The following is a 25,221-nucleotide window of genomic DNA, read 5'->3' as shown; positions in this document are numbered from 1 at the left end:
GGTTGAACAATTCAGCACAGACGATGTGATTAAAGTGATCTCTGATCGACTGGTCTGGTCCGACACCTACACGATACAAGCTTTTCCCCATAGAAGGAACACTTGGATCCGTTATATACTGCACATTAAAATACAATTTTCCATTGTTTTTGCTATTTTAGCCATCATGCATCTGATATAAACTAAATACTTATTAACAGAAAAATAAGCTCCAGATACCTTATGTGATGTAAAACCCTGTTTAGAAAAACCCTGATGGTGCATGTAAATTATAAATACCATAGAAAAATGTGCAATATGTTTATTTACTCAAGTGTTCCATGATGCAACAGCACAAACATTTTGAGAAACCCAGTTGCCAAAACTAAATGCACACCACATTTTTCAGCTGTACTCCGTATAAACATTGTGCATCTTCATAGAGCACTTGCAATAGCTATCCAATATCATTGTAAGAACTGGGTATGGTTCCTGCTCTTACTCATTTTGTTAGTATTCACTGGAAAAGCCATATGAGCGTGCGATAAAGAAAGAATCGGAGCTGCAAATCTCCTTCCCAACCAGAAGGGGCGCTAGGTAAGGTTGGTAGTATATTTCCCCATAGGCAGGTCGACTCGACGGTGGGCGGAAACAGGAAGTCGGCCATCTTGGAAGAAGCGCGTAGCTGAACGTACTCTAAACGATTCCCGTGCAATCAGCTGCGGGACAGCCGGTAGCTAGGCAATACTGTAAAACAGGTCAAATGATTCCTTCTTTTTAATAAAGGCAATAAAATAAAATGCAAGACACATTGTCAAAAACCAAACACTATGGAGGAAAAGCAATGTCGCCAATTAGGTACCAGCTACAGTACATTGGCTGCATATTTATGGTACCATTAGCATGCTAAACCTTACTGCCAAATCTTTACAACTGCTGCCCTTCCACTGCACAGATAAACTGCTTATCTTAAATCTATATTGCACTCCTTCTCCGTAAGTGTCAAAAACCTTCCCCTGAAAAAGAATACTGCAAGCGCATTCAAAAAAGAAAACCAAAACATAGCCTTGACCTCTTTACAAGGCCTCAAAACAACCACTATATAAAATCTATGGAATGCAAAGGAACCAGCTCTGCATGGAATGTCAACACAGAACAGCTTGAGAGCTTCTAATTACCATGTACTGGTGCGCTCTGATGTACTGGCCAGTTCCTCCATAATCCAAAAAAAAAAAAAAAAAAAAAAAAAAAAAAAAAAAGGTTTGCTGCAAAAAAACAATGAGAGGCTTTGATAACAGACAGCTCGAGACAGTCGGCAGAAAAAGATATAGGCATACGGTACCTGAAATATCCCAGTGCTATCCCATGCTTTTCGTTCTGCTTTTTGCATACATTGCCTCTCTTGCCTCCCCCCAGACGCACTAAGCTCTTTGTGTTATGAGAAGGACTAACAGATGTTCCATGTTAAACTGCTATGACTCAGCTGCCTTACAGGTTTGCTGGTCCCCTGTTTAGCTGACGGAGGAGGTTTTGACTAGCTTCTCTCCTTTTTCCACTCACCACAGAATGCCCCCCACCCAAAATCCTAAATACAAGACACCCCCCCCCCCCCCCCCCCCCCAACTGTACTGTATCAAGAAGCTTTCTGGCTACCGTTGCAGCTGCGTGGAACTAAATACGCAGCTCCCTCACAGCCGGAGATACATTACGTGGCAACAAACACAGAGCAGCAGGAGCAGCGGCAGCAGCCGGTAACTCCTTACACAAAGTTAAAGCTGGGTATGGTCAGAGATTGCTTCTGTACAGCGCTGCAATCCTCTGCCATGAGATATTTCAGCTGCATTTTTATTTATTTAGAATTTTTTTTTTTTTATTGTAGTGCATACAATAGCTCTGTTACTGATGCTCTGCCTGAAAATGTGCACTGACCTCTACTACACGGTGTTGAGCGGCATGCAGCACAGACCTGTGTCACGCTAAACGGTCGGCAGTGCGTGCTGCCACTCTGCTAGGTAATGTGCACCGACAGGCACAGGAAGACACAATTACTGAATAAATCTATAGAAGCGTCTTGCTGCAGCAGTCACATCAACTTTCACAACACAGATATGATTACTGGAGTGACTGAAGTTATGGATGGATCATGGTTAATTTACAGATTGCCGATGTGCATTGACAGGTACAACCTAGTTATCGACTAGGTTGATAAGGTTCTGCTAGGCAATGTGGATTGACAGGACTGATTAAAGCGAGTTACTGACAGGTCTGCTGGACAATGTGCCCTAGCAGGTAAACCCAACACTAAAAAAAAATTTAAAAATATTATACAGTTATTTAGTGCCAAGTACTAAAGCCTTGGAATTTATACTTCTAAGGAATATTCTTGTGTTATGATAGCAGTGTGTTTATTGCAATTTGTAAACAGTACCGTTATTGTTATTTTGAAAACTTTAACTCAGAGTACAGGTTTATTTACCTTTTCAATGGTTTTGTTTCCCTACCAATTTTCTTTTTAAGCTAGACATCTCCTCTGAAGATTCTCTGGTCAACTACTGTGTGGTCGTGCCCTGCAATGCAGCGTCCTGATTGGTGGAGGAAAGGTTTACGTTACCATAGTATTGCTGGCATTGTGTTTTAGACTAAAGGATTTAGTTTCTTCTTATTGTACGTTCATTTTACAGTAAAATGGCACTGCACCACCACAAAGAAGAGAAAATGCCACCTTGACACAAAATTACAACTGTATCGCAAAGGTCCATTACGTCTCTACTGCCACCTGGTGCACGCAGCAAACACAACAACTGTACTACACTGTGATACAAAACTCTGGAAGGAAAACGCTGACCAGTCTACATGTGGACTTCCCACTGGGAGAGGCACAGGGGGGCGAGTGGTGAGGTACAGTATGCAAGTGGACACGTTACACTCGCTTCGTGACCGTCAGAAAGAAAGTGCTCTTTCACGCTGCCAGCCATTGAGAGATCCCAGGCCCATCTCCCCTGCTAACATCATTAGAGCATGATCTCAGCGCTCACATGACGCCAGCTTGAAGGGCTATCAGATACCAGCTATCAGGGATTTGGGACGGAGAAGCGTTAGGTCTTTAATGTTGGTCTTAAATCACTAATCAGCCGCACACAGGCTAGATAAGGACTCTGAAAAAGCAAATAAAATTAATGGGAGTTAACAAGACGATCTACTCCCTACTCTTGCTGTCTCTCTCTCTGAAGCCCGGTGCAATTACCATGTCGTCCCTTGCAGTGCACAATGTCACTGCAGTACCTTCGCACACATGGATATGGGGGGGGGGGGGGTTAATTGAGAAGGGAACTAATTAAAATCAGTGGTAAAGACTAGCTCTGATTGCCGAGAACACTGAGGAGTCTCATACCAAACATGCCGACATCACTGATGATTATTAGACAGATATTTTGATTACTTATAGTAATGAGTCTCTCAGCTTTCCTGTGGGCTATGAACAGTGCAGCACAGACAGAGGCTGCAGATACGATTAGTGCGAGAAGGTCACCAGACTGATTCATGCTAAACAGTTTAACAAAATACATTTTATACTGCCTTTCACCAAGTAAGTCACAAGGTATTTTTAGCACCCCAATGACAACAACATATTTTACAAGCATATTAAACATATATAGTATTTTCTTCAGATTCAAATATTAATACTCTAGAAATACTTGATTGAAAATATGTACTGTATCACAAACCAGTAACAAAACATGTACCAGTACCAAAACATGTACAAAAAAAAAAAAGGCAGGCAAAAGTAAACATTACACTTTAAAAAAATAACAATGATGGTTTAGCCTTGGTCATAAAACAATTAAAGTTTTTATTTTAATGGCCATCACAAGGGAGCATATTTTACGTTTCGGGTTAATAAACTGTAAAGCACATCCCAAATCATCTGAATCCCCAGTCTAGCGATCTTCTGAATCTCCGGTCACAGAAAAGAGGAAGAGGGATTGAGAGCAGGTGGGGGGGGGGGGGGAGAGAGAGCGAGCGAGAGAGAGAGAGAGAGAGAGAGAGAGAGCAGAGACAGCGAGAGAGAGAGAGAGAGAGAGAGAGGAGACAGACAGAGAAAGAGACAGATAGAGAGGAGACAGAGAGTGAGTGAGAGAGACAGCGAGAGAGACAGACAGAGCGCGCGAGAGAGAGAGAGACAGAGACAGTGAGAGAAGACAGAGAGAGTGAGACAGTGAGAGAGGATACAGAGAGAGACAGAGAGAGACAGAGTGAGAGAAGATTGGAAATGTTCACCATTATTACAAAACATACTGCAGTTTCATATTTTCATATTTTTGTCAGTCACTATCAGTCATCCAAAGGTCAGCAAGATGACGCACCTTAATGACCAGACCTGGTTTGAAAACACCACTGTGACACAACAGGGGCACAAACAAAGCTACATGGGTTAAACAATACTAGCAGTAAACTAGTAGCATGTGCAAACATTTATTAGAGACATCCAACAGAACATAAACTTAGGGCACCTGTTCTCCCTGAATCGTCCATGTTTTGAGGAAGGTGTCCCAGGAATTCAGCATGCCTTCCCAAGACACTAAATACCAGTACCATGAATTGAGCACAAATTAGATAAAACAGGACACAACTATACTACTGCAATAGACACACAATAATACTTGGTTGGTAATACTATCGTAGTAATTGATCAATGTTTCCTTTTCAATGAATATAGGATTTTATTTTTAAAGAGAGTTTTGAGGTTCTTAGTTTTTTTGTACCTCAGGAGATGGCAACCCTACATACACTGTATGCGTCAAATTGAAATCTATTCCACAGATCTCCAGGAATTCATCACAACAAAATACTTACCTGTATATTAAAAAATTGAGTAAAAATCACACATTAATTCAACAACAAGCAAAACAGAGTCAAGACATGGCGATATAAAGCCTATAGCCCTGTCTGAATTCTAGTCCTCTTCAATAAAAAGAAGAAAAACCGACCTCCCGAAAGTCAGACTGCGTTATTTATCAATCAATACCTCCAGATTACAGCAACGAAATCCGGTTTTCATCAGAGTAAAGACATTACTTCCAGGTTAACACTGACTCAGTGGTGCTTTATCCACAGAATCCCTTTTAAAACTTGCTTACTGCTTTACTTCTTTCTTGTTCATTTACAGGACCGTGCCACAGGCAGCTATTCACGTTTCGGTTTGCGGCTGCAGAATAGAACGTATCTCTTATCAATTGAGTGGGGAAAAAAAAAAAAAAAGACGTTTGTCTGGCTGGCACAGGCCAGATGACAAATAAGTCTGCCCACTGCAATACAGCACTGCACCCAAATCAAATGCTGCTGTTCAAAGCGTATTTCTAATCAATGAGTACTGTGTTTTGTCATTTCTAAAATCAGATTTTAAAATCATTAAATCATTGTATTTAACAAGAAGCATTTGTCTAGTACAATTAGTTTTTATTTCACAGTCATTTTAAGTAAACCAAAGCGGATTCATTCCAATTATTATCTTGTAGAACGATTAAAAAAAAAGTAAGAAAATAATTGGCTACATTTGAAACCCAGTTTGAATACAAACATGAAACTGCAAATTAATTATGATTGTGAACCTCTTGGGTGCTCTCAGCAGATTCTAATCAGAATGGCAGCTGCCCTGTAAAGCAGATAAACTAAAATCTTATAACCCATTTTAAACTGAGATTCAAAGCAACAAATCCATCTCCTTTAAACATTAATCCTAGAGTATTACTCAGTAGGGGGTTAAAATATTCAGAAACTCAAATATTCATTTATGGAAATAAGATGCTGTAGAAGGCAACAATTTAAGATGGAGTTTTAAAAAATGTAAAAAAGGACTTTTTTTTTTTTTTTAAATAATCCTCTGCAGCTCAAAGAGTCGATCATCTTTCATTCATAACACGCGTTTTCAAGGCTATTTACTTAGGGTTACCATATGGCCCCATGTATAGTAAAACAGCTTGGGACAGCTGGGGATTTTCAACTAACACCCGATGCATTCTGGTAAATGTAGTCCTGCTGTGAAAGGTCCCTGTGACAGGTGTACCAGAATGCATTGAGGTGCGGGTTGAAAAGCCTGAACAGTCAAGGAGCAAAGCCCACCCAACCCCCTGGCTATTTCAATTACTCAGGATGGTTTAATTGCTTCTTTACAGAACAGTCCCAGTGGACAGCTCCAGTACAAAGGGAGAAGGTCAACCAAAAAATACAGTAAAATGTAGGGTCTCCATGCTAACCAATGCGATCAGCCAGATGAGGGGCTCCACAGCAGTCACAGAAATGTCACTAACTGGCAGCAAGAGAATGAAAACCGGACTGATTTGTAATTTGTAATTTGCTGTGCCTGTTCTCATTGAAAAAGATGAGTGTGATACAGTACTGGTGATATTGTATCATTTATTTATTATGGAATATGAATGCCCATTTTTTAGTCTCTTTCAGTATTAAAACGCACCTAAATTCAGGCAATAACATCTTTCTGTAAGGTTACTTTTAAATGCTGAATGTTTTAACCGGTAAGAGCAGAGATGTAAATTATTTTTCCGCAGAGGCAGCCACAGTCAGACTGAAAGATCAATTGACTGACAAGGGGATAAGGAAAAATGGAAATAATATACAGGCAAGACCTTATGTTCATATGATAAGAATATTCATATTTCCTTCTAAAACGGCAGAACTTAACAAATTGGTCCCTAAAGAAAAGAGTTAAAAGCCTCATGCTCTGAACTATTTTCAGCTTAGACTGAATAGATGCTGAATAAACAGCACATTTTTTCAGCCTAGAGACTCCCCTCAGGTGCAAGCCCAGAAAGCGTCACCTCAGCTGGGCTCAATCTCGAGGCTTGAGGCCCTGTCTGGTGCGGTGGGAGGCAGTGAGAACGGGAGCCCGCAGGGTGGTGGTAGGATGGCAGCCTGTGTATCCCTGCTGCTCTCGGTTGTCCCGTTGTTGCTGTATTGGATTAATAAGGTCGTGACCCGGTCAGTGTAAGCAATATCCCAGTTTACTGCAATCCCAGGATGTCACTGACTTCTCCTGAGCAGATCCAATCCGCACTTTCTACAGCACAGGTAAGCAACATGGTTGTAGTGGCAACATTTTTTTTAAAAGTACTGTAATAAAATCAATAATGGCACATTATAAATCAGTTAAAAATTGCGTTCCACGTCACCAAGCGTTGCTACAACTGTTTAAATAACGTGCCAGTCATTTTTCTGTTCATTGTTAACATCCTGACAACGTTTTCCACTTTAACTTTAAAGTCTGTTTCAAAGCTCTTTTCAAAATGGCCGTTCTAGTGCACTGATAGTGTCAGGGTTATTGCCCATATTGTCAAACAGGTAACACAGCAACAATGATCCATGATGTGGTACGGAACTGAAAAGCCAGAGCACTTGTTATGTTTTTTTTTTTTTTTAATTGCTCCTCCTGCAGTGATTTAGAGGACAGAACTCAAACCCCAGTGCACCAGAGCGGACAATTTGATAAGCACTTTGAAACAGCTTTAAGTGTAAGAAGTTGTCAGCATGTTAACAGTGAAAAGAGCTATTACAGGTACATCACTTAAACAGTTATAGCAACACAGGGGGACAAGTAACACTATATTTTTCAGAACCCAGCTAGTTGCTCTTTAACCTTTACTAAATTTCACGTTTAAATAAATACCAAAACAATATTGGTTTTTTATAAAATATATTTTTTCTCATATCGAGTGGATGTGTATCTATGCACTTAATGCATGTAAATATATGTACAGATGTGCTGTTGTGGCTCTTTATAGGGTTGGGAGATGAGCATTCTTCTGTTCGACAGCCATTCAACACATCTGTGTAACTGAGGCGATGCACAGTGAGCTGTCTGACACAGTGGCAGCACTTATTAGGCAACGCACCCTTCCAAGTCACTGGGATCCTGGAAAAGTGTCTCTATTAAATATATTTTTTGAATATGATTGTTGACATTGTTACTACAGCTGTAGTATTGCTTTGCTTTCTGAAACACTGATCGCTCCTTCTCATCCACTCATTGCATGCACACAGGATGGCACTCTGATAAAGTCAACCAGGGTATCAACATTACACATTTTTAATACTGCAAGGGCTTAGGTCAGCAGGGCAATCCACGGTTCACCGCACACCAGTGCTCCCTGTGGCTGATAGGGTGCCTGCGGGTCTGCAGTGGAACCATTCAGATCTGTGTTGTCCTCCGGCACTATAGGTCTGACTGCTTCGCTGTGGATCCGCAGTGTGATAAATGCTGGATTGGCACGAAAACGTTTTCGGAGGACGCGTGTTTCAGCCTCCGTTTCCCGAGTCGCCGGGGGGGGGGGGGGGGGGGGGGGGGGGGGGGGGGTCGCAGCGGTGAACCGGGATAAAAATAACAACTGGGCATTCCAAATTGGGGAGAAAACCGAGGGTATAAACCATTTGCGACGACTAAATTTATATTTAAAAAAAAAAAAAAAGCATATTGTAAAATGGACGTTGGTTTCCAATGCCATTTTGGTGAACTACATAATGGCTAAATACATGGGATAGGAAATGATAAAGCCATTTGTCCACAAATTACACCCCAAAGTATTAAAACATTAAATGCAGGGGGTTCGGGGCTTTTTCAATTTAACATCATGGTCAGACTTTTGATTTTGCAGATGTTTCACTGCTGTTGTTATTCAGTATTTTATTTCATGCACATATGCTGTACACATATATTTTACATTAGCAGACATTTACATCTCAGTCTCCAGGCAATATCTTTTCTGTACATTAATTCCATGTTTCCAGCCCGCTCTATGGTGGTGTGCCCTGGAGTTTTTTGAAAATGTCAATATGTGTGCGCTATATATTTTCTGTAGCTCTGTAATTTGATACTGTAAGCTGTCCTTCGGATGCCTGGCGCCATGGTCGTGGCATGTGTTTCCAATAAAAATGAAAAACACAGCGAAGGTATCGAGACTTCAGGGAACAGTGTAAACCAAGCATAGTCCAAACACTTGCATTCCCATTGCTGTGGGGTTTACTTTGTTTAACATATTATAATGCAAACTCCATCCCTGTTTCTCTCTAAACTGGTTGATGTGCTAATTACCCCACCATATGGCTCTGTTATCCTAACATACATCTATGCTATATGTTTAGTAATGTACTTTGAGCTTTACAAAGGCATTGGTGCTATACTTGATGTCCCGTGTCTTTAAATCAACGGGGGCCTTGACCAAAATAAATTCATTTTCCTGAACGTTTTGTCCCATTAAGCTGGGAAAAAAAATGTACATCGCAGACTGGAAAAACATTCAGAAAGACAGGCTGTGTGCATTATTTAGGCCCTCAGGACAAAAAAGATAAATGAGGAATGCCTTGTACTTTCATGGGAAAGGCTTAACAACTTTTACTGTCGTTACACTAAAGATCTCCACACACCAGTCGTGGTGCGATTTGTCCTGCGATAAAATGGTACTTTTGCTGCGACACTACCTTTCACAGCAGTGGCACCAGACATGTGCAATGGGAAATTGATTGTATCGGTAGAAAAAGGAAAAAAAAAAAAAAAATCACACTTATTCGTCTTGTTTACACAGCTAATAAACATGTAGAATAGCTTTTCAGAATACTTATTTCGGTAAAGGTAAATGAATCATACACACCAGCTATATCCAGTTCTCTAGAAATGGACTGCTAGATGTTCTTCCTCACTGCTGTGTCTCTATCATTTTTGTGTCCTTTATTGTACAGCTCTGGGTATTTTGATACTGCAAGAATTCTCTTTTCTTCCGCCATTGTTTACTGAAGGTCAAGGAAAGTTGTTCCTCATTGGTTGCTTCAGTGCTGCACGCTGCATCGCAAGCAGTGCGAACGGTCATGGTGCAGTGAGGACTGAAGCTGCCCTTAACCCTTAACATGTTTTCTCTGTTTATTTTATCAAGCAGCAGTCACAGGTACAAATACAGAAACATACTTGTAATGGGGTGCTTCCCCACGTAATATATATATAGATATATAATCTTATATATATATAAATATATATATATATATATATATATATAATTTATATATATATATATATTAAGATAGTAAATCATCGCTTGCTATTGTTTGTTTTAGATCGGCAGATCGCTCAATGTGAAACACAACATGGAACTGTGAACGATTAAGCTTGTAAATGTGTGTAATTGAACTGGCATTGCTTAAGTCTATGGTAATTACAATTACAAACACAATTACGCAGGCGTGCCAAGGTTCAACTCCAATTACAAATACATTGTGAATTATAATTACAAATGACACAAATTCAATTGTAATTGAGTCCAGGTTTGTTGAACACTGGCTTGGGAACATGGCTTAAGTATGCAGACCTTCTAATATACCAAAAAACAATCTTACAGTATGTAACGTGTGTGTGAGAATTGTTCATATTTGTTCATAATTGTTATATTGTTCAAATCAGAGTGTCAATGTGCAATCCATGTACATGAGAAACAATATCACAAAGGGCTTAGAAAAAAAAAAACACAACTTTTTTTATATACAAAAATTTGGCAGCCAAGCCCAAGCCTCAGTACGTCAGTACGTCTCTGGGTTAGGCCCTGATTCTGATGCAATCAGGCAGTAATAAATAGAGGCCAAGTCACTTGAACCTCATACCAATCAACCCAAAACATACTTCACATAATTCTCACCACTTGACACATAGGTTTAGGGGTTTGGAAACCATAAAGTTCAGAACCCCCACTGCCACATACAGTATTATATAAACCTCCAGTCCCATGTGGCCCACCTAGTTAACCTGTTACTGCCATCGCCAGGCTGCTTCTTTTTCTGAGCATTTTTAACTGGCATCTACCTGTTATTTAAATTGTAGACTTGAACTATATTGTGGCAGGCTATGTCACAGGGGGTTGGAAAGCTAGCTGGGGATAGTATGCCTCATTGCGCTTTAGCGACCCCTACTGGTCAAGAGCAGACTAGTCCATCTGGAGGTTTGCCAGGCTAACACGTACAAATGTTTTCAAAATGCTTGAACACCTTTCTGTCAAAATTAACAAAACCTAGTCATCTGTTTACAGCTAAGGAAAATGACTGCATGGTTAGGTTGACATAGTCTTTATTGATCCAGCCTGGGTTGACTTTTATGCAACACTGAGCTAGATTTTCAAAGCTATTTACTCATTAGCACAATTTTTTTTTCTGAATGGGAGGAAAAAACACCAATGATATAGCTAAAACATATAAGAAAACAGAATGCTTCATTCAAGCCCCTGAATTAAAAGTTCTGGTTGTTTATTTCTTGGTTGGTAAATTTACTGGGTGTGTTTCTCCTTTTTCAAAAAATTGTGCAAATGATTAGACTAAATAGCTTTGAGAATGTTGCCCATTATTTTCTACGATAGACCACATGATGTGAAACATTCCAGGAGAGATCAAGACTGTAAAAAAGTCAAATATAATATAAAAACTTGTATGCATTTTACTTTGTCTGGTTTATTATTTTTATTTATGAACTGTACAGGCTACAGTAACGTATATTGGCTGGCAAGTTCCTTAGTGCTGCATCTTACTAAAGACACCACATCTGGTTCTCTGGTTTTAAATACCTACATCAGTCACAAGCAGGGCTGTCTGGGGCAGCAGTAATGTACAGAGTAGCACTAATCTAAATCTGTCTTAGCGAAGAGCTTCGAAACACTGTAATCACAGGCCAGCTGTGAGCTGAAACTACATCACTTCCATGAGTCGCTACTAAACTAATTACAGCGCATGGCTCTTTATTTTAATTTTTGTTGTATTTTAATAAAAAGGTGATATAAAAAATAAGGATAATGCATACATCTCACAATTGCAGTTATTACAAAATGACAAACACTAGCCTAAAGAAAAAATCATCCTATAATTCAATGAATAGGACGTTTCATTGACAGTACTGGTACATAAGCTGAATCTGTACATGTGTATAGCTACACACTTGAAATAATGGGTTCCAGCTGAAATAATGTCAGATGTACAGTATACATAAAAGCTGTTTACTTTTATTTTACCTCAAAGTTGTATAACTAGCTCTGGTCACTAGTGAAATTAGTTTAGTGATCACAAATCTACAGTAGCAGGCAGCAGACATCACAAAATAGACAACCACACAATGCAGAGAGGCCCAGGATTGAAGGTGGTGAAGGAGGATTAAGGTGCACTCATAGAAAATTATTTTTAAAAGGGGGTAGGGGACAGTATCAATTTCCTCATTCCTGCATATGATTTTCCATATTCTTTAAAAGTGAAAATGTACATACTAATGTATCTGGAAAATTTTGTTTTTGGAAACTCTCACATGGGCCAAATTTTTAGTTGGTTTATATTACCGTACCTTTGCTAAGACAAGGTCCTCTACTATTCAGATGCTGAAGGTCACACTTACTATGAAAGACACAGTAACATGAAACGATCAAAGGTTTATTTTAAGAACGATAGGCAATAACAAAACCGGGCAAATTCATTAAACATATTATTGTTTTTAAAAGAGAGGTGGTTTTAAAACTGCAAATATGAAAAAAGCCTTCTCTTGTACAGCAGAGTGCCAGAGCACTGATTTTTACACAGGGATCCACCTCCCCCCTCCCAACACAAACACACTTTTTGCTGGGACACTGGGACAGTACGCCTGCAAGATGACCTACTGTAGCTAACACACTGCAAAGAAACTGGAGGTGGATGTTTTTGATTTGCATCTAATTTATCTGATTAATCTGCATCACTTACAGCATCCTAACAATTATCCCAGTCCTGTCCTGTTTTTTTCTCTCAGAACTTTCTTGAGTGTTAAATTGCTGGATCCAGGTCAACCGAACAAGCAAGCAAGGTCCAACCTAAATCAGCTCTGAACTGGTTAAGGTAGAACTTTTTTTTTTTCATTCCAACGTTGAATCTCTTCCAGTTGGTAATTATATTAAAAGTAAACACACATTTAGCATGGTTCAGATTGCTGTAGTTTATTTATTTATTTTTTAATAAAAACGTATTTACTGAAAACGATCCTTACTACAGCCCTATGGGCACGGTCTGCAATGTATAAATGTACCGTACAGGGGGGACTAAACGCAATTACTAACACGCTAGCCTTGCCAGATTCAAAGCAATACCAGTGCTAGATGGAAAAGGGCTAGTGCATTAAACCATTCCGCTACCTCGGCTTCAAAGCCCTTGACTGACGTGTTGTAATGTCAGTAACTAAATCGCTTTTTTTCCCTGCACCAGCCCAAGCTACATGCAACAAAACGTGAAAAGCTGCATTCTCTTGTTTCAAACTGGATAATTAATGGCAACATTCCAAGAACTACAAGCGAATCTCTCCTGGGCACAGTGTTAGGTATCTATTGTCTGCAGGACAGTAGCCTGTTTAAAGTCATGAACTTGTAAAAACTGCAACTGTACAACAAAGAACAACATGGTTAGGGTTAAACAAGCTTTTGTATTTCAGTTCTGTTAAACACCGGTACTAATCATCCCTCAAAGCGCCGTGTAAGACTTTTTTCTTTTCTTTTTTAAATACAATTACAAACACTAGCCTTTTCTCATATGACGTACAGAAGCCAATGCCTTAAAGAAACACACACAATGATTTATGATTTTTATTGTGTTTAATGGGAACCATGTTCAGCTACATTTATACCAAATGCAAGCGATTTTCCCATTAAATCAGAAAAAGTACTTTTTTGTGTTGACCCACGAATGGACCTTGTTCATTTTGTTGAGAAAATAATATCCTTCTACCAAATATTCTTCCAAGTAATAAAAATAGCACCACCCTTTTTGCAGCTTCGAGAAAGAGGCGTACTTGCTAATTGTAAGCATACAGCACAGGAACATCACTCCTGAGTTACGCCTCTGGGGAATTTTAATTGAACACCTACTTTCCCAAAACATCAGAGAATAATTGGGCTGCTTTAATGAGCTTCCTCTGCAGGCCCTGAAGAAACTGATACTGAAGTACAGCACTACAGAACAGCTACAGGCTGGCTATTAAACCAATGGTGAAGGCTTGCAAGCTGGACTGTATGGAGGCAAAAACCACACAACAGACAACTTTCTAAGGGATCCAGGGATCCTTAATTCACTGCACTGCATACTCATTTTGACATAATACACTACTGCATGCTACTCATTTATTTCAAGGAGCTATATACATGACCAAAACCCTGCAATATGTAGAACACACCTTTTCTTTCCCAAAATACTCACGGTATCCCATACATGCATTCTATAATTTCCAAAAGCTGTGCCTCCCTGTTTCAGTTATGATAGGCAAGACAGGAGATCTAACAGTACTAGGAACAAAACTGATGCCATTCTGGAGAACAGATGTGTAGATTTTAGCCTCCTAATTTTCCTGTAGGTAACAGTGATAGTAACGTCTTGTTAAAATCGGTGCCGACAGTCCAAACACTGCAGAAATTAAACTGCTGGTAAATAAATTGCTAAAATTACAGAAAAAAATGGCAGCATAGCAAGTATAGTGAAAAAGAAAATGCCTAAAATGATCATCATTAAAACTTGAGTACCATGACTGAGTACCAAGCCCCAATTAGATCCATCAGGAAAGAAGCGCTCTGATGCTAAATTTCATTTGCAGATTTAAAATCCATTAATCCAGGGGTTTTCAACCTTTTTTTTTGTCTGGAGTTTTCAGCTCAACTTTGCTGAATAGAAAGAGATTATAAATAATAATATAAAAAACAGTCTGCACTGTAAATGTTTATCACGTTACCATTTGCTTCCCATCTCAGCATGTGTGTGCCATTTAAAATGTTTACAATATCAAAAACATTAACCTCAGGATAAAACTCAAATAAACTAACACTGATACACTTTTATTAAAGCCAACATAAAAATGATCCAAAGGGATTCGGTATGACGTTCTGCAGCTTTGCACTTTCTATACTCTTGTGTTTTCTTCCTTTGTTTTATCTTTTGCAACTAAGACATGTATCCATTTAAAACACCGAAAACAAACTGAACCAGCCGCTATTGCTGTTACAAAAAAAAAGACAACTGCTCCACACGTGGTTTCTCCTCAATGTACTCCTTAATGTACCGCAGCTGTGCCTGCTTTCTAGACGGCCGACTTCCACCTAACCCTGGGAATGAACTGTCAGGCCATCCAGTCCAGGGCACTCTGTTGCCTTTATACTGCAACCTCACAGGGAAGGAGAGAGATTTATCACCAAGAATCATTCTGTCTCTGTCACATTTCCTTTTCAGCATTCTTCAGCTGCACTGTATGGGGCCACCATACACAAAATAAAAATAAGAAATAAGAATGAGTTAATAAGAAACAACCGTCAGGCTTGTACACAAAAATAAAGATGTTAAATGCATGCAGCCAGTGTTCGAAGAGTTGAGAAGACACTGCTAAGAAAACCTCTTGGTAATTACAGACAGAGCAAGCAGTTGTTTCAGCAACCCTTAGAAAAACACAAGCTAGGATGTCACTTACTGAATGGACTGTCACAGTCATCAGCCCGGGGGGAGGGGGGAGGTGTTCCTGCTAATTGCAATGAAGACAGAACACACTCCAATGAAAAGAAATTCTGTTGGAATAGAATTCAGTTCATGTTTACCAGTTTATCAGATTTCAACCAGACAGTGTTGACAGTCCAGCTAGTTTACATTCCCCTAAGGCAAGGCAGTCGGGACGCAAGCTTTCCTCCGCAGTGACACCCCAGATATGCCTGCGATACTAACTGCAGAAGTCAAGAGATAACCATGGAGCTCATAATATCAACATGAACTTAAAAGTGAACCACAACTTTGTATAAACCACCAGGTGGGTGACTATCTAAATCTGGGAGGGCTGGCGTCAAGAACTCGCTCTCTTTCTCTCTGGCTTTCCCCCCATCCCCCTAGTAAATCTAAAACAAACAAGTCAGACAGGAAGACTGATGGTTAGCCTCTGCTTTTTAATAGGATGCCAGAAATATTCTGTATGGTAGCCATTCAGAAATACAACAATCAGCTTAGCAGTGCAGTTCTTTAGTCTTAATATTTACTTCGCACACAAGCCCTCTTATATCGTAAAGGTCAGAATGCATGGTGAAAGTTCAAATACTGTATGTCCTCCATTGTCCAGTTCAAATGGTTTTCCCCTTACCATGGTGACAACTATGCTTGGAACGTGCAAAACAAACTGAATAGTGTCCCTAAAATACCACTATTGACTGAACAGTGTAACTACAAACCCGATTACCTCAGCATGGGAAATCTTAAGTCTATCTCTCTACCTTAATCTCAACGTGTCCAAAGTATTTTAAACTTATAGGCAAGAGAGGAAACATCAATGCCTTCAAAGCCATTTTCCAGAAAGGCAGTTTTTAATATGGTGTTTAAGAGCTGATATCTAAGCCTTGGCTCAACTGCATTCCTGCATTCTACAATAATAGGGCACCTGTACATTTTTTCAGGCCAGGGGCATAATGCTTGGTGGATCACTGACAATCACTGGAGAACTACAAACCTAAATCTAACCTCTGAAAGACTAAAAAGTTGCTGTTGTTTTTTTCTACTACACTATGATCCCTTAACTTGAGTTTCTATTTTTCCTAAGGTGAAAATGTCAGATCTATACCGCATCTCTTAGAATATCAAACAAGCATCTCGGCTGATGACAGCACTAGCCTAAAACAGATCTGCATTTATAACCTTACTTCTTGAGCAAATTTATTTATTTGTTTATTTTACAGATTTGTAAGAGATGGCAGCCTCAGTGCTTTGATTCATTTTCCATCCCACACCTGGCAAACGGCAGGTAACACAAGAAGATGCTTTGAGACAGTACACGTGGCTTGCAGTGTGGTTACAAGGTAACCCTTCACGTCACCTGGATTCTCAATTCACACAGTGTGAACTTGACTCATCCTCTACATCTAAACAGCTCTTGGGTTTTATTGAAGACGTCCAACACATCAGGAATGTCTTGCATTTATTCAGCTTGAGCTTCAAATGAGCTGATCGGTTTGGCAAGACAACCAGGTTTAACACATTAGCTGAACAGTGACTCACTGTTGGGTCACACTGGGAAATAAAGTGTTGATTACTAAGGGTAGCACTTTAACAATAGCTCCTTCTAGTTTGGAGCCAGTGATACTATTGAAGTGTTTTGGAGGACTGCAGGAATAAAAATAAAAAGTTATTTTAATACTTATGTACCTTTAAGTCTAATGCAGGATTTTGCATAGCTCACAGTGCCTTTCAGTGGCCGAATACTGTATGTGTATTGTTTTTTTTTTAAATTATATTTTTTCATATAATGCAGCATTTCAAAGTGCTTTTAGAACCTGTGAATTGCTATGAGCACAGTGATGTGGGCAGTAGTGCATGGGTATAGGTAGTAGCCAAATCAAGGGGCTCTCTTTGCACCAAGGAAGATAGCTCTTCATTGTCCCAGCCTGGGTTCAAAGCTGATCAAAGCCAGTATCCTCTGCAAGAACATTCCCACTGATCCTCCACTGCTTTAACCCGGTGTCACTAGAGAAATGTCTTGCCTTCCTATTCTATTTAAAAACTGCGGTGTCTCATCTCATTCTAATTCAAAAGTATTCATGCCCTTTGATGCTACGATAGTATTATCTACAAGGTTCTAGAAATTCCAATATGATAATGCAAGAAGTACAAGAACGGTACTGTCAAAACGCTCCCCCAGTCTGGAAGAACGAAGGTTCTTTCACCAAGAACAAGTAGAAAAATTGTGAGGAAGGTTAATAACAATCTGAGATTAACTGTCAAAAATATTCAAAGTGAACTGGCTGCAAGTGGGGCCAGGGTTTCCATTTCAACCACATGTACAGAGTATTGCATGGTGAAGGTCTCAAAGGTCGCACGCCAAGGAAAAAGCCACTCTTAGGAAAACATCACAAAGACAATCGCTTAAAGTTTACAAAACGTCATTTGAATCACAAAACGAGCTATCTGGTCACGCTGATAGTCGTTACGTTTGGAGAAAGTCTGGTGAGGCCTACAAAGAAAAGAACGCCATACCTACTGTCAAGCATGGAGGTGGTAATATCTTTCTATAGGGCTGCTTTCCTCTAGGCACAGGATACTTAGTTCCAATACATGGTAAAATGGATTCCATAGCATACCAAAAGATATTGGCAAATCATCTGAAACCCTCCGTTACAAAACTTGGTTTAAAGCGCAGTTGGACAGTCACAACAACAATCCAAAGCACACATCAAAATCTACTTCAGAATGTTAAAGACGTTAAAAATCAAGGTTCTGTAATGGCCTAGTCAAAGTCCCAATCTAAATCCAATTGAGAATCTTTGGTATGAGTTGAAGAAGGCTGTGCACAAGAGAAGTGCTCAGAATTTGAATGAACTGGAACAATTTTGCGTTGAAGAATGGTCAAAAAAATCACTAAAGAATCATGCCAAAAGCTCATTGACAAATATCCTAATAGTTTAAAAGAGGTTCTTATTGCTAAAGGTGCCTCAACTAGCTATTAATTTAACTTTCTTTGCCAGGGTATGAATACTTTTGAATTAGCATGTTTGGAGTTTTGCAAAGAAATTGCTGAAATAAATAATTGTAGACATCTATTTCTTGTAAAAAATTACATATTTCCATTGGGGTACGTAAACCTTTGACTACAACCCAAGCATTCGTACTTTAATATATATATATATAATATATATTCATATATATATATATATATATATATATATATATATATATATATATGGTAAAACGAAATGGCAGGGGCTCTAAAAAAAAAAAAAAAAAAAAACAGGAAAGGAAATAGACAGCATGAATACTTTAAAGGCAGCCCCGATCAGCCATTACGAATGGCATTTATAACACATACATGCAGAGAGAAATCTGCTGCACACTTCCAACAGGGCGGCTGTCAGAACAGAGATGCTTCCCGAGGCCTGCCAGTTTAATTATTCATTGCGTGGAGCAGAGAGACCTTCCTAACCTCTTTGACTTCCGGAGAGCAGAGGGAGAGATGTGTTTATCCAAAGCAGCAGCAGCAGCAGCAGCAGCAAGAGTCCCGGGGCGGGGTGAACACAGAACATATTCCCACTGGGAACACTGCTGGATTGAACACTATCCAGGTCTCCAATTTGTATATGGAGTGCAAATCTCAGACTTATTAGGAACTTAGTTAAAGCTGGCATTTGTATGCAATTTACTTGACTGCACTGTGTACAGTATAAGCGTGGAAAGGGTACCTGCAGAAACGTAGATAGATAAAATATTCATTAAAGTGGCTGTTGGAACATCTGCATCTTAGACCTAGACTGCAACCAGACTATGCAGGGCCAAAAGCAACTGGTTATCAACTTTTTTGCTCTTGTAGTTTCACCTGAACTGCTTCATGGAATTAACTGTTACTTACTACTACTAGGGGGTTAATATTTCTTATTTTAGTTATAGTAGTATTTTTGTCAAATCTGTTTTTGGTTGTGTTGAATAACAATAACACAACCTGCTAGTGTGTGCGCTTGACCAGGAGGTGCAGAATGGGAATGCAGTCACCAGCTTATTGGCAACTTACTGCCCTCCGACTTTGCCAACACACAGCTATTGCCCCCAGGGCATGGAATTAATTCCATTAAACCAAGCTGCTGCTCGCATTGCAAATTAGCTGCCTGAAGAAGGACAGGACCAGCCAGCTGGCAGCCAGGAGCCAGGGCAGACCTGCGGGACCGCAAACCCTCTGCTGTACTCAACTAGGCAGCACTGCAGAATGAGAAACAACAGTCCTCTTTATTGATCCTCCATAACTGCAGAACACTGCAAGAATTCTAATTTTAAACTAAATTAAACCAGGGCAGGTATGCAAATGTTTTGGTTAGTGCCTTCTCCAGAGTAATGCAGTCAGCCCTTGAATATACGACTTGGATCAGTCATGTTTTACCATTGTTGTATTAAGAAATAAATCAATTCCCATTTTTTTATATATATATATATAAAAAAATTTTTTTTGCTAAATTGAACTGCCTTTTACATTTTGTGCAGTTCTATGCATGGGTAACATTTTGATTTAATTTTGCTGTTGGGTCGTTAATGGGGAATTTTACATACTGCTACAAATACGAACCGGATTTAAAAGTCCTCTTTTGGCAAGTGATATTTTCAGAATCATATCGTTCTGAATTAAAATACTTCTGTTGAAAATATAGCACTGTACCAACAAAACCAATTGCAGTACATCTAAATGGAAGCCTACTTATTTTAAAACACAGTCCTTTCAGCTGTGTGTCTATGACAATGTATCTTTTTTGTGTTCCCTGAAAAAACGGATTGGAACAGGCCACTGAGGTCAACATTTTATAAGGTCGGACATGAGCGTGCTGACTGTAATGTTACTAATTTCTATTTATTAGAGATGAAAATTTGAAACGTTTAAAACATATAAACTCTAAAGAAGTGGTTAAACATTGAATAATATGTGACAAATTTCACCAAACGCATATCTTTTAATATATTAATTTTAGTAATTTATCATCATATACAGTCATGATGTAAAATAGTGTGTGTAGCTATGGTTTAAACGCCGATACCTGCATAGCATTTAAACATTCATAAAAATGCACCAAAAGCACATCCCAGCCATTTACCCAACAAGCAGGGATAGCAACAGCAATCGGCATTGACCAAGAGCAACCGCTGTGGATATTATACTCGGGTAATATGGCAAAGCTGCAGTTTGGAAAGCTGGATTTGATTGCAAAAAACAAAGCAATGACTTAAATAATGTATGAATTAATCCGACCCATGCAAGGATTCAATTAGCAACGCCTGCACAGTGTAACAGGGTGCAGCTCTTCAAGCTACTTTGCTTGTTTCCACGCAGTTGGCCTCTATGGGTCTAATCTGACTGTCAAGAGGATTACCAGTCAACGTTTTTCCAGAGCAGTCTCAAGGTAAGGTAGATTGTGAAAGTGAATGGATTTACTAACACACACACACACACACACACACACACACACACTGCTTATGATGTTCCTGTAGTTGAAATTATATTTGGGAATGTACACAAACTGGACAGTCATTAAGGTTTCAGATAAGAGCATACAAGAGATTAAGAAATGATAGAATGTATAAACACCACATTTTACAGTACTTAATAACGAGAAGTTAAAAACAGCTTGCTCTATTTATACATTTAATCAGGAGACCCTCCCCCCTCCTTCGATAGGCAATTACTGGATTTCTTATTTCACTTAGGGACTAATTTGAAATCTAAAAAAAAAAAAAAAAAAAAAAAAAAAACGCTGACAGCCTCTGAACAATTCCCGACGAAACCAACATCAAACTGAGAACACTGTGAAAGTTTACTGCTAAACCATTCTCCACCAGCCCACAACCCCATGACAGAACCACCAGACCATGCACATAATGTGACAGGGTTTCCATACCGTATGCCCGATGCTGCATAGCACATGGTACAGCATATTGAGTCAGCTCCTTGCTGCTAAATCTCTATTCGTAATACCTCTGGCATTGCAAAAAATGATTTATTTTACAGTAATTAAATGTACAGTAAATTCAGGTGAAATGCTATTAAAGCCAGCGGTAATGTAAACCTGTAAATCAGACTACATGCCCACGATTCAGCAAGGTGCTGGTCTGCAGTGGTGCATTATGGGAGTTGTAGGTGCTTATAAGGTGTTGGTACACACACATAAAGCCTGAGGTTTATAAAATATATGTATCTAAGCTAATAATTAAATATGCAATGTGGTTGACACAGACATTTCTCAGCAGGGTAAACCGCTTGGAATAGGTTAACGCAGATGAGATGTACCGCTATATTTTTAAACCACACCCCAAGACAAACAGCTATACTAAAGGTGCAGCATACTCCATCATTGCATAGTGGTAGTGGACCAGTGAATAAAAGACTGGGCTATTCACACAGCAGCAAAGCACCTACTGCACTCCAATTTCTAACCTACAAAATTACAGTACAAGATCAGTGTGTGGGTGCTGCATTCTGGTCTATGGGAAGATGAAAGAACGGGGTCTTACTGTGAAACTTCTGGTGATATTCAGCTTGTAGGGTAGTTTTCCTTCCCTCCATGCACAGAATGGAGCTGGAGAGAGAAAAGAAGTGTTTGCAATCCTCAATTAAAAAAAAAAAAAAAAAAAAAACACCTTCTGCATCTCCAGTACAAACAATTATATGACAGTTCCCTTATTGAGACAGCGTGTACAATCTGCTTCTCACTGCTCTACCACTGCTGCCTGTCAAGTGTGATTGCCTACAGAGCATACTTTCCCCGGGCCTTCAGTATTTGTGAACCGGGCCGTCAGTATTTGTGAACTTAATCAATGGTGCGTCCAGACACAGAACAAAGGCTCAGTGACTGGGTGGCAGTGTGGCGTTGTGCATTGAGCTGAGGGACTGGGAGGCAGTGTGGCGTTGTGGATTGAGTTGAGGGACTGGGAGGCAGTGTGGCGTTGTGGATTGAGTTGAGGGACTGGGAGGCAGTGTGGCGTTGTGGATTGAGTTGAGGGACTGGGAGGCAGTGTGGCGTTGTGGATTGAGCTGGGAGGCAGTGTGGCGTTGTGGATTGAGTTGAGGGACAGGAAGGCAGTGTGGCGTTGTGGACTGGGAGGCAGTGTGGCGTTGTGGACTGGGACAGTGTGGCGTTGTGGAAGCTGATACTGTACACAAAGCATTCTTAAAATAAACACTAGAAATCCACAATGCACTTGTTCATTATAATGATACAGAGCATCACAAAAATATTTCTAAAACAGGTGCTCTATGACTTTTTCTATTACCCACAACAGAACCAAGACATGAACCAACCTTAAGCAAATTCATCATTCCTGTGAAATTACATGCAGTAACTGCTCTTCTAGCATCTTAATAAGTAGTAATATCAAAATGTTATTGTAGATACAGCAGCACTGTGTGGAATGGGTATCACTTCACATTATTTGGATCGGGCTGAGGTGGTCTAGGAAAATAGTTATCTAGCCTCTGCTCCCCCACTCTCATTCTACATTCTCTCTCTCTGAAAGGTTCCCGCCAAGTGAATGCCAGCTTTTCTGCTTCATTACACACTCAGCGTGGCTCGGAGCTCTCTCAATGTTTCCACTTCATTACTAGCCGAGAGGCCACAACACAGGGCAGGCGTGTGCCAAAACCTCCTTGAGTAAAGAACCACTGCTGGATCACTTACACACTTCCACATTCGGCTGACTGACCGGCAGTTTAACATAACCGCTAAATAATTTCCTGGCAAATGTCAATTGATTTGTTCCAGAGAAAAGGTGTGGATTGCACCAGGGTCTTCCTTAAAAGTCTGGGAAACAAGAAGAGGCCCATCAAAGCTCATCCCTTCACCGCATACCACCTGGCCCTGAAAAAGGGATATACTTGAGCCCTTCAAGCCACTGAGTCCTGGGATCAGCTTAGTTGCCCTACTCTGTGCCATATCAAGAGCAGCAATGTATTTTTGTAGTGCAGGATTAAGGATCCTGTGACTGTACAATTCAGATTTCAAAGTTGGACCTTCTAGAAATGTGGCTTCAAGATCCACAGTAGAACTGCACTGCAGATCTATCTTCTTCCCCAACTCAATCAACCAACGGGTCAGCGATACAGGAGGCCTCAGCCACAGCTTATAAACTAAAACACTGAACGATTAACAGTTTTTACCACAGGGAACAAATTGCATGACATACAGGGGAACAAAAAGCAGTCACAATTTGCTTTAACTGCAGGGAACATGTCACGTAACTTCTGGATCAGCAATTCAGAAGACTGAACTGTCTGCTGATTTCCAAAATGATTATGTATACTTATAAAAAACAACAGCAGGCATTTGTTAGTCTTCTAGAAAGCAAAGGAGTCTGAAGCCCACCTCCCCAGTAGATCATAGGTTGTTGAACGATAATACTTAAGCCTTCAAGGTACAAGGGACATACGTGGCCCACAAATAAAATGATGCTAGCTTTCTTATTTTAACAATGAGGTGCACAAAACAGGGTTTTAAAATGTACTGGCAGGCTGGATCCGGTCATCCAAAATGTGAGCTTCCTCCTAGTGATACCTGAGTCACTCTCAAATGTATTTTAACCATTTGAACAACTGCTCAAATCTCATTTTTCTTACATACCTTAAGGGGTTAATTGAAGATATTCAGGTCTTGATATAATATACATCATAAAAAATGTGATGTGCTGATGATGTGTAATATGACACGCCAATAATACATCAGATTTATTCATCCAGCTGTGCCCAGCAGCTTGTGAAGCCAGCAGCACAGCTGGACAGATACAATTCGAGGGGTGACTCCGCCTCATGAGCTGGGACCATATGCAACATCTACCCCCCCCCCCCCCCCCCCCCCCGTTAAAAACATTGGCTCAGTCTGAAATCTACCACAGTAAAACATCAAAACATACTCAGTCAGGCAATGTGGTGACACACAAAATGTAAGACACAAGAATACAACGCAAGACACATGCAAAGATCATTAGCTAGTTTTACTTTTTTTTTTTTAAATCAACTCAGCCTTAAAACGTATTGAAAACGTATTTCTGGCTTGAAAAAAAAGGCATTGGGGCATGGCAACTAATAAGTGTCAATCAAAAATATCCATTCTGAACACTGAAATAAACCTTTTTCTCTTGTGTGTTTGTAAAAGAAAAACAGAATCCCCAAACATGTCTATATTTAGCACTATTTATACTCGAAAGTGCCAGCTTCCATTCTGTTTTTAATAAAGTGTGTTACGATATGCATCACAATATATGCAAAAGTGCAGGTAGGTCACAATGATGCGTATGATGTATGTACAGTATAATGTGCAAGATGATAAAATGGTCATTGATGATGGGCCACTTTGTATCACAATCTATTGATGCAAGGTGTACAATTCCACAATGTAATTACGGTAGTCTTCTGCCCAATAAGTACAAAGAGAGATCCTCAATGATCATTCTTCAAAACGAGATCCTCAATGATCAATGATCATTCTTCAAAGCAAGATTCTCAATGATCATTCTTCAAAGAGAGATTTTCAATGATCAATGACCATTCTTTAAAGCGAGATTCTCAATGATCAATGACCATTCTTCAAAGTGAGATTTTCAATGATCAATGACCATTATTTTCCAGCATCTCTGACATACACACCTAACGTATCACACAAACAGAGCCACAGTCATTAAAATCCAATTGTTTGCCCCAGTGCTGGCAATGCCAGGACCAGTCTA

General features: G+C 39.7%; 1 protein-coding gene across 7 annotated transcripts in view; it reads right to left on the bottom strand.

Moving 5' to 3' along the window:
• Positions 1-25,221, bottom strand: part of LOC121301861 (protein TANC2-like) — a 159,838-nt gene that overhangs the window by 115,835 nt on the left and 18,782 nt on the right. For 5 of the 7 annotated variants that reach the window (XM_041231524.1, XM_041231527.1, XM_041231528.1 and 2 more), the window contains exon 2: positions 22,018-22,082. The exons of 1 other annotated variant lie outside the window; for it this stretch is intronic. The gene's annotated coding sequence lies outside the window, so the exon portion shown is untranslated. Of the gene's footprint in view, positions 1-1,321; positions 1,422-22,017; positions 22,083-25,221 lie in introns of those variants that run through there. One more of the 7 variants, XM_041231525.1, reaches the window with a different exon arrangement.

The sequence above is a fragment of the Polyodon spathula genome, chromosome 28 (genome assembly GCF_017654505.1).
Source record: "Polyodon spathula isolate WHYD16114869_AA chromosome 28, ASM1765450v1, whole genome shotgun sequence".
Lineage (NCBI taxonomy): Eukaryota > Metazoa > Chordata > Actinopteri > Acipenseriformes > Polyodontidae > Polyodon > Polyodon spathula.
Note: the sequence above shows the minus strand (reverse complement) of the source record. Positions and strands in the feature narration are given on the sequence as shown.